General features: G+C 46.8%; 1 protein-coding gene across 5 annotated transcripts in view; it reads left to right on the plus strand.

The window, feature by feature from the left end:
- Nucleotides 1-467: 467 nt before the first annotated feature.
- EPN2 (epsin 2) overlaps nt 468-15,077 on the plus strand; it is a 357,746-nt gene continuing 343,136 nt past the window's right edge. For 2 of the 5 annotated variants that reach the window (XM_069210119.1, XM_069210116.1), the window contains exon 1: nt 473-727. The gene's annotated coding sequence lies outside the window, so the exon portion shown is untranslated. Of the gene's footprint in view, nt 728-756; nt 856-15,077 lie in introns of those variants that run through there. The other 3 variants (XM_069210122.1, XM_069210121.1, XM_069210120.1) reach the window with 3 other exon arrangements.

Here is a 15,077-nt window from a genome sequence, read left to right on the forward strand (position 1 = left end):
CACTAACAACTATCAATACATGATCTCCAGTTTCGTAAATAGCTAAATTGGAAGAGCTAGGACATATGCTTCGTTTTAGGATTTGTGATTGGATGATTTTTTCAAGGTGAACCTGTAGATATGTATTGCAGTGTTAATTAGGGACTGTTTGAGAAACTATTTGTGAAATAAAATCTTCCACTTTCACTCAGATATTTCCTAATATTGTCATGTATGTCTGTGGTGTGCCACAGAACTCCGGCGGTCCCCAATGCTTCTTCTACACTGAGTTTTTCAGTTGGCTCGGCTGTTTATCCTTTCTGCTTTTCGGAGTTGATTCGTTTATTTACCTTTTCTCAGCTTCTGAGTTAGATTGCTTGTTTATCCTTTCTGTGTGTGTGTTGCTTTAGTCCTTTCTCTATGTTGCTCATCCTCTTTTCCCATGCACTTGGTTGCTTGTGTTTTGGTCTCTAGACTCTAATCTGTGAAGCCCCTGCTTTAGTCCTTCCTCCCTATCTATACGGCCTCTTCTCCGCCATGTTGTGGGTTACGCATGCGCAAGCCCGTAGCCGTCTCGGAGGCTCGCCGAAGTGCCCGAGGCGTTGAGAGCACGAACGGCAGAGGAGGCAGCGAGCCGCACCCCCGTGCGGGAGTACAAGGCTACGCCCCGGCCAACGCCCGCTCGCCTCAGCGTCCGGTGCTTGGACCAGCTCAGCCGGCACCGGTCAGGCTGCAGGAGAAGCATCTGGTGAGTGCAGCCCGTGGGGAAGCGTGCCTAGGAGGACAGGGAGGCTCTACTGTCGAGGGGGCTGGGGTAGAAAGGAGTGCGCAAACACGTACTGGGGACCGCTCTCTTTCTTCGATGAGGATCAACTGGTGATTTGATTTTTTTTTTTTTGCCGGTGGAGTGAGTGTCTTCTGGGGTTCAAAAGGGAGCTGGAGTGTCTCTGTTAGGGTGTTTTATTTCAAGTGCACGTGAGCGCGCGTGTGTGGTAGTCGAATATTTGAAGTGGGGGTTTGCATGACTGGAGCTGGTGGTTGTGCATCGGGAGGGGATTGCTGTTTGTGCATTCGTGCTTTTTAGCCCGAAGATTATTTGTTGGTGTGTCAAGGTACTGTGAAGTAAAATGCTTACTTCTGTAACGTTGCGGGTTAGTATTGGGGCTTACCCTGTTGCTACTACTTTGTTTTGGCAGGGATGGGAGCCCTAGCATAGAACTGTTCATTTGCTCATTCAGAATCCAAGTGTTGTCAGTCCAACAAGTGTGTTTATGGCCGATGTGGATTAAAGTTGGTTTTAGGGTAACGGGTTGGTTGTGGTCCCATATGTGACAGATTGTTTTTTGTAGAATAGGTGTGTAATAGTGTATGCGAAATGGTGTTAGTGTTTTTCCCGAAGTGTTATTAGACTGGTGGTTGTTTTGGCGGGGTTGTCGTTTTGGGATTGGTGAATATTAATGTAGCTAAGAGAACTTATGTCTTGAGATAGTACATCCTGTGGAAAATAGTGTTTGGAAGAGGTGTTAGGTTTAAAATACGAAACAGTGTACCGGGGTTGAAGTAATTTAAGTGCGGATGGGCGAAGGCTGCGTTTATCTGTGTCTGGCAGGACTGAGCAATCGAGCTATTGCAAAAAAAATCTGTTATGTTGAGGAAATGTGGTTGCGGTTGGACTTATCCTGTCTTATCTTCAGTGACCTTTAATGGTCCAACAAAAATATCAACCGGGACTGTAGCTCAGAAAACTAACAAGAAAATATTCTATTGTATACTTTAGTTGGTCAAAACTTGCGACATAATATCACCTGACAGCAGTACGATTCCGCCTCTCGTCTAAATGTAAACAAATGTAACACGTGGCAGTCTTGCGCACTAAATCATGGACTCAAACGTTGCAATGGGTGAGTCTAAGTTTGCCAGAACGTGATCATCGCACGCAAACCTCTGCGGGAAATGTATACATGAGTGACCCTTTTGCGCAGCACACGGAGCTGATGCTTCCCTTTGGACTGATTTCAATGGTTGGCATTCCTTTACCAAAAGCACGCACACCCAGTGCAGTTCGTTCAGTCTTTTCAGGGCAAAAAAAATGTCATGTTAAACGTTTTACCAGCTTGCCCACATCCTGTAAATGCCTCTAAGGTGACGTGAAAAGGACCGTTTATGTGAAATGTTCTCTGGAATATGTCTCCGCACAGCAATACGAACATTACAGATATGTGTTTTAGCAACACTTCGGAATCCACAATGAAGAACGTCGCGTTTCATTAATGCGAGACGTTTAGGATAATGCAGAGTTTTGTGTCGTTCTACCCCCCTCACCCCACCCCCGAATTCACGTTTGCATTTTAAACTTCCAGGTTTCCCAGTATCATACCGTTCTTTTGTTTGACCTAGATGCATAATTTTACTAGTCCTGTTTAATGTTCGGTAGCCTTTAGGTTTTTACTTCGTTTTTTTTTTTTAAGGCACTTCAGTTTTGACCGAGTTTCGGTTTCGAACAGCGTCCCTCGCTCATTAACGTTTTTTTCCCTCAACTATGGCACTATTTTAGGAAAGAGGAGTTGCTGTCAAAGCTTACTGTTATTGGTTTGTTTACATGCTCAGGCCTAGCCGTGGATTTGTGCTCGCTAATATTGGTGCCAAGGAGGGAACTGAAGATCAGATGGACTGAGCTTCATAGAGGAGACGTGAAGAAACTTAGGTGGTTGGATGGAGAGATATATATATATATATATATATATATATATATATATATATATATATATATATATATATATATATATATATTGCAGGTACTATTAGCGTTACTTTCGTTTGGACATAATTGAGATTTTCCTAGCCTTGGTGTCTGAAAGGCTAGATTTTATTAAAGACACGGAGGCGAATATTATGCAGTCTTTTCTTGCTTTAATTTTCAATAGCAGCCAAGTAAAAAACTACAGTTCCCAGTGAAAACAAACTACAATGATGACATCATAGATGAACAACCAATAGGACATCGAACACCAGTACTAATATCTTAACTGCGAGCAACAAGCCCTCTTTTCTTGATGCAAAACTAAAGAGGAGAAGTAACAAACAAAATGACATAAAAAATAGAAACCAATGTCACAATGTCCATGAAACAATCCCGAAGATGGCGAGTGTGGAGTGAAGCGTGGGAAGAGTGGACGCTGATGGCTGAATCCAATGCTGGTAAAAGTTGTCCATGTGAATCATGACGAGCCAACGCTGGAAGAGGGAGTTGGCACTGAAATAAAGATATAGGGTGGGTTAGAAATAGTGGCAGGATAATACTCGCCTCCCTGTCTTTAATAAAATCTAGCCTTTCAGACACCAAGGCTAGGAAAATCTAAATTTTAATACAAGACCGGAGGCTCATATTATGCATGTTCAAAGCATAGCAATAACTGAATCTGAAACATGAGAAATTGGCTTACAATAAAAAGTTCTAAAAGTACTTTCATTAGACCAATCTGCAGACTTGAGAATATCCTGTAAAGAGGATCCTGCCCAGAAAGCGCGAGAGGCCATAGCCCCTCTAGCAGAATGGGCACCGAAAGACCCTACATCAATGCCAGCTAAGGACATGATCCATTTGACCCAACGGGCCAGAGTAGGGGAAGAAACAGGGTTATGGGGTTTCTGAAAGGAAATAAGTAATTGGGAGGCAGAGGATGATCTCAAATCTGCAGTACGAGTCACATAACTTTTCAAACAATTTCCAACACACAACTTGGGTTGAGAGGGAAAAAATGGATAATTGACACAAGCCAAATTAGTTTTAGTACGTCTCTTGATCTGAAAAGAAACACCAAGGGGGGAAAAGAATAAGGAAGTAACATCTAATGCCTTAACGTCCGAAACACGTTTGATAGAGACTCGACACAAAAGCATGGTCAACTTAGCAGAAAGCTGTTTAAGAGAGAGTAAATCATTAACTAGCCAAGTGGTAAGAAATCGTAATACCAAATTAATGTCCCACATAACATTATACATAGGAGATGGCGGAAAAACATATCTTACTCCCTTTAACAGTTGGCAGATGAGAGGATGTTCACCAATTGGTCTGCCATTAATCCTTTGATGTTCAGCAGAGATGGCAGATCTGTAAATATTAATGGTGCGATAGGCCTTACCTTGGGAGGCTAAGGAAGCAAGGAAATTTACAACTAAGACTACATCAGCTGAAAAGGGATTTGAATTCCTGTCCATACACCAGCAGCTCAAAAGGGCCCATGCAGACTTGTAGGCTTTGGAGGTACCAGGGGCCCTGGCCTGTTGAATGAGTTTAGCAGCATCCTCCGAAATTCCTGGGGTTCTCCAGGACGACCCGAAATCCTCGAGGCTATGAGGAACAAGGAATTGCTGAGAATCAAATGGTGTTGTTGGCCTTGGGGATCCAAGAGGAGGTCGGGAAAGTGAGGAAGCCAGACAGGTCGATCGATTGCCAACTCCAATAGAGTTGGATTCCAAGGCTGAGCCTGCCAGAAAGGAGTTATGAGAACTAGAGTGGACCGTTGTCTGCGTGCTTGTGCAAGGACTCGAGGATGAGCAGGAAGGGTGGAAAAGCGTAAAGAAGGGATGACGGCCAAGTCTGAAGGAAAGCATCTGTGGCAAGAGCCTGTGGATCTGGCCTCCAACTGAAATAGGAAGGAAGGTGAGAATTGAGACGAGAAGCAAAAAGATCTATGGACATTTCGCCAAAGGTGGAAGTAAGATGATTGAATATTGAAGGGTGCAATTGCCAATCGCTGGAGTCGTGAAGATGTCTGGAAAACCAGTCTGCTACTGTATTCAGCCTGCCTGGTAGATACACTGCCTTGACTGAGATTCGACGAGGAAGACAGTATTCCCAAAGATGTTTCGCCAGGGTGGAGAGAATCTTGGACTTGGTACCGCCTAGATGGTTGATATACCTGACCGCGGACAAATTGTCCATCCTTAGAAGGATGGTGCAACTTACTCTGTCTTTTGCAAAAGTGCGGATGGCAAAGGAACCTGCAAGCATCTCTAAACTGTTTATGTTCAAAAAGGACTCCTTCAAAGACCATGCGCCTCCAGTCGAGAACTGACCACATCTTGCGCCCCAACCAGTCCGACTTGCATCGGATTCTAATACAAGATCTGGGGCAGCAGAGAAGATAGTTCTGCCATTCCAGGCGTCTAGATGCGTCAACCACCATAGAAGTTCTTCCTTGGATTCGGCATCTAGGACCAAGGGATCTGAATAAGCGAGGCCTTTGTGAAGATGGCAGATCTTGAGCCGTTGAAGGGCGCAATAATGTAAAGGACCCGGGAAGATGGCTTGGATAGAGGAAGCCAGGAGTCCTACCAGACGAGCTAGAGTTCTGAGGGAGATCTGAGGAAGGGATAAGGATTGACGAATTTCCTTTTTGATTAAGGACACCTTGTGTTGAGGAAGCTGAAGCACCGACTGAGTAGTGTCTATAAGAAAACGGAGAAACTCCAACTTCTGAGTTGGAATTAGAACCGACTTCTGAGAGTTGATGAGGAAGCCCAAGCTGAGAAAAAGGTTCTGACAAAATTGAAGATGGTCCAGAAGAAGACACTTGTCTTGTGCCATCAAGAGAAAATCGTCTAAATAAAGGATTAGACGAACACCGTGAGCGCGGAGAAAGGCGGGAACGGGTTTGAGAATTTTGGTGAAGCACCAAGGAGCGGAAGAAAGACCGAAAGGAAGAGCTCTGAATCGATAAAAGGAGTCTTGCCACTGGAACTGAAGGAATTTCCTGTGTGAGTGATGAATTGGCACCGTGAGGTAAGCATCCTGAAGGTCTAATCTGACCAACCAATCGCTCTGAAGCAGAATGTCCCTGAGATGGAGGATAGTTTCCATCTTGAAATGCCGATAAACCACAAAGTTGTTGAAGGACTTTAGGTTTAGAACTAAACGAAATTTGTGATTTTTCTTCTGGACGAGAAAGATGGTGCTGAGGAAACCCGAAGGGTCGAACAGAACGGGTTCTATAGCATGCTTGGAGAGGAGAGACTGGATTTCGTTGTGCAGAAGTTCGGTTTGATCTTGGGGAAAAAACAAGGGGAAGAGGAAAACGGGATTGAATTGGAGTTTGGTAAAACTCTAATAGGTACCCTTGAATGGATTGAATTATCCAGGGATCTGAAGTGAGAGAAGGCAATGAATTTAGACACAGGGCCAGTCTACCTCCTACTGGAGGAAGGCCAGAACTGGAAACACTTACCGGAGGTTTGATCTCCCCTGTTGGCGTAGCCCCTGTGACGATAGCCTCTTGAGCGACGGGGGTAGAATCTTGGCTTGTATCCTGTGTAGGTCTCAAGCTGGGATTGCTGATTGTAGGAGTCTCTGTTGGTATATTGGCCTCTGATGGAGCGGCCGGCAAAGCGACTCCTGTCTTTGCCGGCCCTGGCAAAAACCCGAGATGAGAAAATCTTTTTCATGGAAAGTTGAGCCTTGTCCAGGGAGGCAAAGGTGGACACATATTTGCCAAGCTCTTTGATAAAAGAATCCCCAAAAAGCTGGCCCTTAGCAGATGGACCATCATCTTTAGAGGCTAAAGAAGCCAGTTTGGGATCAATCTTTAACAGGAGACTTTTCCTCCTTTCAATGGTTAGTTGAGTATTGGCATTACCCAACATACAAATAGCGCGTTGCGCCCATTTCGAGAGAACCTCAGGGTCTATTGGACTGTTGTTCATTTTGGCCTCCTCCGCCAAATCAAAAATTCTGGTGAGAGGACCCACCAAATCCAGAAGCTTGTCTTGACAACCTGACCAAGCTCTGTCGACACCTTTCTTGGGATCCTTGCCAAATTTGGTAAAAAAATGAGCATATTGGGGTCAATAACTGGGGTAGAAGTGATGTTATCAGGTAACGAGGGGCGAGGACATTCTGATTTAAGCTTATTTCGGGTAGCTTTATCCAGAGGGTGGCGTAAAAAGAAGGAGACCTAGTCAGCAACATGGTCAGATGGGTACCACTCTTTGGAATTTGGATGAACCATGAGGGAAGGGTCAAACAAGGGTTCGCCAGCATGGTCCACCAAAATATGAGACACAGGGTGAACGTCACCAGGAGAAATTTTACGCCCTTTCTCCAAAGGCCCACACGAAAATGGATCCGAAGACCCATCCATATCATCAGTATGACTAGGAGAGTCATCATCGTCATCATCAGTGTCTCTCAACTGTGTAATCTGAATTGGAGAAAGAGAGGAACCCGATTTAAACACCTCTCGGGTGGAAGGACCAGAAGAAACGCCTTTTGAAGGCACCGGGAGGGTAGCCGCACGTTTCTTGCCTTTGATAGAAGGCACTTTAGAAGTGGACATAATTTAGAAGCCTCCTTTTCTAAAATATTTGGTCATGTCAGACATGGAGACAGCAACTGCTTGCTGAACTGAATCTTTGATAAAAGATTTCAAATTCTCTTGAAAAACTTGGGAATCTTCTTCCTCAGCCATAGTGCTGACAACAGGCAATAATATATTTATGTCAAAATGTATTAAAGGTTTGGTAACAATTTTTATATTAGGATTTGGAGTAATCTGGTTAAACAGGGGTTAACTTGTGAGGAGAAGAGAGAGGGAGTGGCTAAAGGGGGCAGGAGCAAAGATTTGGGACGGTTCCTGAAAAGGACAGTCTCCGAAGGGAACGTGTGGAAGCCGGGTGCTGCACTGCTCGAAATGCGGAGGCCGGCTGATGGGAAAAAAACGAGTGAAATACGCTCAAAATGCTGCTCCAGGTGACGCGATACCAGGTCTGTCAAAAAGAATGACAGGAATGTAGAGAAATGCGCGCGCGTCTACAACGGCCGAAAAGACCGTTGAAAGACGCGCTGCTTGCGGGAAACCAAACGCACGTACAATCGGCATACACGTTTTAAACCCTAAACCTTGTTATTCAATAAATAAGAATATAATAATGCATTTAGACAATTTTACAAAGTGAGGAAAATAATGGTGTACTTATCTTGACTGCGAGCAGCAAGAAAAGAGAGCTTGTTGCTCGCAGTTAAGATATTAGTACTGGTGTTCAATGTCCTATTGGTTGTTCATCTATGATGTCATCATTGTAGTTTGTTTTCACTGGGAACTGTAGTTTTTTACTTGGCTGCTATTGAAAATGAAAGCAAGAAAAGATTGCATAATACTCGCCTCCGGTCTTGTAATAAAATTGCCTTAGGAATACACAAGAGGTAGGTTGTTATGCTTTGATTAGTGCAAAGTTATTTATCCTTCTCTGTTTGATTTGGAGATGTAGCATGCTCAAAGGAGTCTTGTCAGATGGCGATACAAAGCAATCGAGTGGGTGTGGCCCCAACCACATTGAAATGTTCTAGCTTGCAGGGTACTTCCTTCCCAGGCGTGTCTGCGAATGTAAACATTATTGTCTTCATGTTCTAACTAACATACCGTGAACCAAAACCTTGGGAGTTCAGTGTGTGTGTGGGCCGTGAGTCGGTATCGTTATGTTTTGGTCATGAGATGCAATATATTTCTGACATGGTTTGATTTATTCAAAGAAAAATATACAAATTTTTTTAGGCAGTGGCCCGGTGTCTGCTACTGGGAGGTTGGTGTTGCTTTGGCGGTTTCTGAGTTGATCAAATTTGGAATCGATTCCGTTTATGATACGGTCTTTGGTTTATGGTATCGGAAGTCCTATGCAATTTCATCTAACAGCAGGCATGGGTTGTGGATTTTGGTTTAGTCTGAGAACTTTTTGCGGCTTGATATGTGGTATCAATCATTTGTCTAGTTCAGAGGTCTTCAAACTGGGGGACGGGCCCCCCTAGGGGGGCCTCAAGTGATCCCAGGGGGGAGGCACCAGGCTCTGGCCAAACGAAGCATTATACAGATAACAGGGCTTTGTTTTAAGCAGAAGCATGTTATTGCATTTTTAAAAAGGTAACAGTACTTAACTCCAATGTTTAAATAGGTCTAGACATATTTAAACATAGCCATCTTTATAAAAAGAAATGTGAAAAATTCTGAGGGAGGCCCAATGATTTTTATTTTTCGACTGAGGGGGCTCAGCATCAAAAAGTTTGGAGACCACTGGTCTAGCTTGATGTATAGTTTTTTTTAGCCTTTGTCTAAAGTACAAACAAGGGTTTAGTTTGGTTACAAATCATGTGATCACTATGTTGAAGAATCCTTACCGACCTATGTTTGACCTCAGTGTCACAGGCTGGAAACCTAGCAGCCTCTAGGTACACCTTGCTTAACTTGGTTATAAACAGTACCAGAGTAGTGCTCATTCATTTATGCTGCAGTGAAGCTACAACTTACCGGTGTAAGTACCATATATAAACGTTGTTTATACCCAAGGGTAGGTCGCTCCCCCTGCCGCTGCAGCTCCACCAGCCCAGGCTCCTGAAACCTCCAAGCAAGTCCTGCGAAAATACAGTAAGTACTCCCCCCGCCCAGCCCCTCGCCCTGCCCTGCGCTACTCACCTCTTCTCCTGTGCCTCTGTCTTCTGCCTTCCGCTCTCCCCTCCTACCTCTCTCCGCTCCTCCGCCGTCCTTCTTCCCTTCGCTCTCTGCTCCTCTTCTGCAGCCCTCTTGCTGCGTGTTCTGCTCTTCCTCACCGCGTTCTCTTCCTGCTTCTTTCCCCATCTTTGGTCTTCTTCTGTGTTCTTCATCTGTGTTCTTCTTTCTTCCCTGCACCCCGTCCTGCATGTTCTTTCATCTTTCTTCATCTGTGTTCTTCTGTTCTTCTTTCTTCCCTGCACCCCGTCCTGCGTGTTCTCTCTTCTGTGTTCTTCTTCTGTGTACTTCATCTGTGTTTCTTCCTTCTCTTCTGCACCGCGACCTGCGTGTGCTTTCTTCTTTCTTCATCTGTATTCTTCATCTGTGTTCTTCGTATCCTCTGCTTCTCAGGTCTCTCCTCTTCTGCCTGACTCCTCTTCCTTGACTCTTCTCTCCTCCTCTTCTTTACCCTTCTTCTTGGCTCTTCTCTCCTCTGTTCTTCTGTTCTTGACTCCTCGCTCCTCTTCTTCTTTACCTTCTTCTTGGCTCTTCTCTCCTCTGTTCTTCTGTTCCTGACTCCTCGCTCCTCTTCTTCTTTACCTTTCTTCTTGGCTCTTCTCTCTTCTGCTCCTGACCCCTCGCTCCTCTTCTTCTTTACCTTCTTCTTGGCTCTTCTCTCTTCTGTTCTTCTGCTCCTGGCTCTTCTCTCTGTCCTTCCTTACTCCCCTCCACCTCTGTAACCCCCCCTCCCCTATCTTCCTATCTTTCTTCCTTACTCCCCTCCACCTATAACCCCCCTCCCCTATCTTTTCTCCCCTCCCCTCTACCTGACCCCCCCCACCCTCCGCTTTCCCGCCACCTCCTGCTCGCCCCGCCCCCCCCTGCTCCCATTCGTCGCCCCCCCCTCCTCCCTCTTATGGTGGCCGCGCCGCTGGTGCACCAAAGGCAAGCCCGTCCGCGCCTGGACCACGCCCAGCGCCACAAGCCCTGGCCCCCAGCACTCTCAAACCCTGTAGCACCGCTACGACCCCATCACCCTCCACGCCCTCAACCTGGGGCGCTCCAGCACCTGCTTCCAAGCCAACCCGAAACGTACCCACGGACCCTTCGTATGTCACACCTGCAAACTCACCTTCCACCACGCCCGCCAGCCCACGCACCAACAACCACCTCAAATACATCCTGATCAACGCACGCTCCGTCCACAAGCACGGCGTTGAACTTTGGGACCTCCTGGACTCCACCGGACGTCGCTTTCATCACTGAGACCTGGATGAACGCCTCCTCGGCCCCCGACATCGCCATAGCCATCCCCAACGGCTACAAGATTTCCAGGAGAGACCGCACCAACCAAGTAGGGGGAGGAATCGCCATCGTCTTCAAGGACTCCATCAACGTCACCACCTCCACCGAAGACACCCCCCTCGCCGCCGAACACCTGCACTTCCAGATCCAAACCGACCCCAGGACCACCCTCAGAGGAACTCTCATCTACAGACCCCCTGGACCACGCGCCCTCTTCAGCGACTCTATCACTGACTTTATCTCCCCGCAAGCCCTTGCCTTGCCGGACTACATCCTCCTCGGTGACCTCAACTTCCACCTGGAGCAGAACAACAACCCCAACACCACCGCCCTGCTCGACAACCTCGGTCTCAAGCAACTGGTGATCATCCCCACCCACATCGCCGGACACACACTCAACCCCATCTTCTCCGCCAGCAACCACGTATCCTTCAGCCACTCCTCCACTATACACTGGACCGACCACAGATGTGTCCACTTCACCTTCCGACGCGAGACTCGCCACCTCCGCACTCTACCCATCCCACGCCGACATTGGAACAAAATCCCCGCGGGACAGCTTCTCTCCACTCTCAGCGACAACCAACCCACCTTCTCCACCGACCCCCCCAACGACGCAGCCCTCAGCCTCACGCATTGGATCACCAACTGTGCAGACAACCTTGCTCCCCTCAGACACCTCCCAAGTCAGACCAACACCAAAAAACCTCTCTGGTTCACTGATACCCTCAAGGAATAAAAAAAAACCTGCCTCACCCTCGAGAAAGCCTGGCGCAAGGACCACACCGCAGATAACTTGACTGCCCTCAAGAACGCTACCCGCGATCACCACCAACTGATCCGCGCCACCAAAAGAAATTTCTTCACAGACAGACTGGACAAAAACACTCCCAACAGCAAAGAACTCTTCAACATCGTCAAAGAGCTCTCAAACGCCCTCACAAGACCTCTGCAACTCCCTCGCCACCTTCTTCCATCGTAAGATCACCGACCTACACGACAGCTTCGGCCACCAGACCCAGCCAACCACCACAGAACCTACAACCCCAGCCATCACCCTCAACGCCTGGACTCACATCAACACGGAAGAGACCAAAGCCACCATGAACTCCATCCACTCCGGTGCCCCATCGGACCCCTGCCCACACTTCATCTTCAACAAAGCCGACGGCATCATCGCCCCGCATCTCCAGACCATCATCAACAGCTTGTTTTCTTTTGCCACCTTCCCCGAGAGCTGGAAACACGCTGAAGTCAACGCCATACTAAAGAAACCTACGGCGGACCCAGGGACCTGAAAAACGTCCGCCCCATCTCGCTCCTCCCCTTCCCTGCCAAAGTCCTAGAGAAGACCGTCAACAAGCAACTTACCAACTTCCTTGAAGACAACAACCTTCTCGACCCCCCTCGCAGTCCGGATTCCGAGCCAACCACTGCACAGAAACCGCCCTCATCTCAGTCACTGACGACATCAGAACTTTGATGGACAACGGAGAAACAGTCGCCCTCATCCTCCTCGACCTCTCGGCTGCCTTCGACACTGTCTGCCACCAAACCCTAATATCCCGCCTCCGCTCTACCGGGATCCAAGGACTGGCCCTGGACTGGATCACCTCCTTCCTCTCCAACCACTCCCAAAGAGTCTACCTCCCACCCTTCCGCTCAGACCCCACCGAGATCATCTGCGGCGTCCCACAAGGCTCCTCGCTCACCTCGACTCTCTTCAATGTCTACATGAGCCCCCTCCCTGACATCATACGCAAACACAGCATCATCATCACCTCCTACGCCGACGACACTCAGCTGATACTTTCCCTCACCAAGGACCCCACCAGCGCCAAGACCAACCTGCAAGATGGAATGAAAGACGTCGCAGATTGGATGAAACTCAGCCGTCTGAAACTGAACTCAGACAAAACGGAAGTCCTCATCCTCGGAAACACCCCGACCGTCTGGGACGACTCCTGGGGGCCCACGGCCCTTGGCACCGCACCAACCCCCTCAGACCACGCACGCAACCTCGGTTTCATCCTGGACCCACTTCTCACCATGACCAAACAAGTCAACGCTGTATCATCCTCCTGCTTCCTCACCCTCCGCATGCTCCGAAAGATCTTCAGTTGGATCCCCGCCGACACCAGAAAGACCGTGACCCACGCCCTCGTCACAAGCCGCCTGGACTACGGCAACACTCTATACGCAGGAACCACTTCTAAACTACAGAAACGTCTGCAACGAATTCAAAACGCCTCCGCCCGCCTCATCCTCGACATACCCCGCAACAGCCACATATCCGCCCACCTGAGACACCTGCACTGGCTTCCCGTCAACAAAAGGATCATCTTCCGACTCCTCACCCACGCACACAAAGCCCTCCACAACAAGGGACCCGAATACCTCAACCGTCGCCTCAGTTTCTACACACCCACCCGTCAACTTCGCTCCGCCAACCTCGCTCTCGCCGCCGTCCCTCGCATCCGCCGCACCACGGCAGGTGGGAAATCCTTCTCCTACCTGGCGGCCAAAACATGGAATTCCCTCCCCACCAATCTCAGGACCACCCAGTACCACTCCGCATTCTGGAGGCAACTCAAGACCTGGCTCTTCGAGCAGCAGTAACCCCTTCCCCCTAGCGCCTTGAGACCCGCACGGGTGAGTAGCGCGCTTTATAAATGTTTATGATTTGATTTGTTTTGTATGGTTTTTTTGGTATATAGGTGGTAGTATACACTAGTTTCGGGAAGATAGAAATTGATTCAAAGCTTGGTGGGTTTTTTGTTTTATGCGGATGGCATATGGTTGGTTTGGCATTTTGGAATGTTGTTTTCATAATTTTGTTTGGTCCCTTGATGCATGGAACTTGATATGCTACCCGGGTATTGATTGTGGTAGTGCTTGGTTTGCAGTAAAATGGTGACCGTGGTGAGGTTTGCTTTAGTGAGGATGAATATTAGGTTGAGGATTGCTGTTGGACTGGCTGCATGGAATATGTGACTTGAAGTCACACTTTTTATCTGGGTGTAGGATGTGATGTACAGTCTGTTGTGAGATTCGTGGAAGGATGCAAATTATCATTTGAACATGTGTATGCAGGATATTGTTTTGAACAGCGCTTTTGTATTTTTGTCAGCGTTATTGTATGGTATCTTTTAAAGGTTGTATTATATGTTTTTGAAGTATTGTGCTTAAATATAATAGTTACTGGGAGTGATGTATTGACTGCCTTACCTTGATGGTTTCCAGCAGATTTGTGTATTACCGGCAGGTTGACCAGGTATTCATGCTTGATGTAGATGTGACAAATTTTTGTTTACACAACAGTATTTTTTTAAATTAACTTTTTATCTTTATTACTCCTGAGAGATACAATAAAGAAGCACAATCAGTGTGCGCATGCAAGCTGCTTATCTAAATGTTACATAAAGATAACAGGAATGAGCAATTACATTATGTCTTAGGGGGTGACTGTATTTCAGCACGAGCAAATATGCATGTGTAGATTTGCTCATGCGAAAATCTGTTGAGCGTTTACAAGTTCACTTTCTCTCCAACCACTTTTTACCCAGCCCTCTATTTCTGGTGGGTTCTTGTTTCATGATTTTCATAGGTCCAACAATAAGTTTACTGCATGATGAAAAAGTTGGCCGAAAAACATTATAGGTTTTTTGTCGTTGCTTAACTAAAAGAACAAGTTAGAGAGAGAGTTAAGAGGATAATTTGGCTCCCACAGGAGGGAAAAAGATGGTGAATATAATAAAGATGGGAAGTATAGCTTTCTGTGTTCGAGGACATGGTTAGGGAAGACTGGTAGGTTTAGGAATATGTTGGGGTGGGGTTTGTGGTTGTATACAATACAGTGTAGTAATCATTAGAAAGGAAAGGTACAAGAATTGATTATGAGCAGGTGGAGATGCTCAGCAAGAGCAGCTACCTGTCACAACATTGCAGTGCCTTGTCCAAACTGTTCAGTGTGAAAAGTTTGCCTGCAATCCAAGTCTCCAAAGTCCAGACTCCCTGTAATGTATCGGGTATTCTCAAAAGGCCAAGATTACCAGTATTCCTAATTATTTGCTTATGTAACAAAAATTCCAGGTTAGAGATTACCAGTATTCCCTGTTATTTACGCATGCACCTTGAACCACTTATTTGAAGCCATACGTTGCCCTACAATGATTTGTTGGCCAGCGTTTTCTTCATGCACTAAACTTATTGTTGAACCTATGAAAATCATGAAACAAGAACCCACCAGAAATAGAGGGTTGGGTAAAAAGTGTTTGGAGAGAAAGTGAACTTGTAAATGCTCAACAGATTTTCGCA

Source organism: Pleurodeles waltl, chromosome 10 (genome assembly GCF_031143425.1).
Source record: "Pleurodeles waltl isolate 20211129_DDA chromosome 10, aPleWal1.hap1.20221129, whole genome shotgun sequence".
In the NCBI taxonomy this organism is placed as follows: domain Eukaryota; kingdom Metazoa; phylum Chordata; class Amphibia; order Caudata; family Salamandridae; genus Pleurodeles; species Pleurodeles waltl.